Raw genomic sequence first — 1621 nt, forward strand, 5'->3', positions numbered from 1 at the left:
TGGGGGAGGGGGAGGTGAGAGGAGGAGGGGGGAGGAAGGATAAAAGTGGTGAGTGGGCTGAAATTGCATCTTCTGAATCATTTTTCGGGAAATTCAGTTCCCATGGTGAGGCAGTTTTCGTCGAACGTTTATCGGAAAGAGGCAGTACTTGCGATGAGGAAAACCCTGATACTGAATTCCCCCACACCTTTACGCTCCTGTTCAAACTGTTGGAACATTTAAAGTAAATAAGTAAACTTCACTCCCCTTCACATTCTTAAAGAAAGTTTACAGTGCGCAAAGAAGCTGAGAGCCAAGAAAGATGACGTGTGGAGAATTTCACGCATTCTGCTAACAGTGAAACATAATGGAAACGATCTGATTTGTTTACCTTACAATCTCATCCTTAGCGTTGTGACAGTCGCACTTGTTCAAGTATTTAGTGGATCATGGCATGGGTACACAGGCTTATGGTGGTAAAAATGTACACATTCAGATCTGTCACAATTGCCACGAGCACATTGGAATGAACGTACCATTTTTATCTGTTGACATCATGGTTGTACTGTGCTATATCTGTATTTTGGATGTATTATTGTTGTAATATGTCAACGTTTTTTTTAAAGGAAAAAAGCATCTTTCCAAGAGCTTCCGGGTTGTGAGATAGGCGTTATTTGCACTGCATCTTATCCTGTTTAGTTGCAAATTACTATGAAAGTACTGAATTACAGACACGACAGAGAGTTTTTGTTTGTTTTTGTAAAGTGTTTTCGGCGCTCGCAACTGCATAAGGTCGTATGAGCGCCCGGGACACACCTAATATTTTCAGTTGGTAGGAAATTTTGAATTTTGCCCGGGTATCGGCCGAAATCTACTCTTGTCGATTTTAGACCACCAAGGGATCTTTAACGTGCGCAACTTGCACACGGGCCCTCCCAGATTTTGTGCCCTTGTCCCAGAAGGCTAGGTGTAGATCTTTCCTACCAGAAGATCAGGGGTGTGGCAGAAAGACAGCAGTAATGAGGAGCCAAGGAGTAGCAGTAGAAAGGCTGCAGAAAGAGTCAGGAGCCCAGAGGAGGGGGCAAATGAGGTGAGGGGTGGGGGGCAGAAAGTGGAAATGAAAGCAGACAACAGAACATTGCTAGAGAGCCGGAAAGGAGGTGAAAGGAGACAATTTTAGAGAAGAAAATTTGTCGGTCGCTATCCGGATTCGAACCCGGGACCTTTGAATGAGAGGTCAACACCTTAACTTCTAGGCCACGAGAGCCCCCGCGACAGAGAGTGTCTCTGTTCCGTTTCATTGTTTTTAATGTAGTACCTTATTGTCCATGTGGGTATATTTCATGTTGCTGCTTTCTTTTATTAGATTATTCAAATTACTGCTGTTTTGTGAGACTATTCTATTGTTGAAGTTATTGGATCTTGACTCAAAAAAAGATAATAACAAAGGAAACAAAAAAGAATAAAAATACATCAGGTTCTTCACCTCTAGAGAAGAAGCAGTTCAAAACCGCACAAATAACAATACATACATCAAATAGATTTGATTAGAAAGTGCGAGGAGGAGGGGGGGGATAAAAGGTGTGTGAAAGAGAGAGGAGAGGGAGGGAGAGAGAGAGAGAGAAAGAGAGAGAGAGAGAGA

This window comes from Aplysia californica, unplaced genomic scaffold (genome assembly GCF_000002075.1).
Source record: "Aplysia californica isolate F4 #8 unplaced genomic scaffold, AplCal3.0 scaffold00022, whole genome shotgun sequence".
In the NCBI taxonomy this organism is placed as follows: Eukaryota; Metazoa; Mollusca; class Gastropoda; order Aplysiida; family Aplysiidae; genus Aplysia; species Aplysia californica.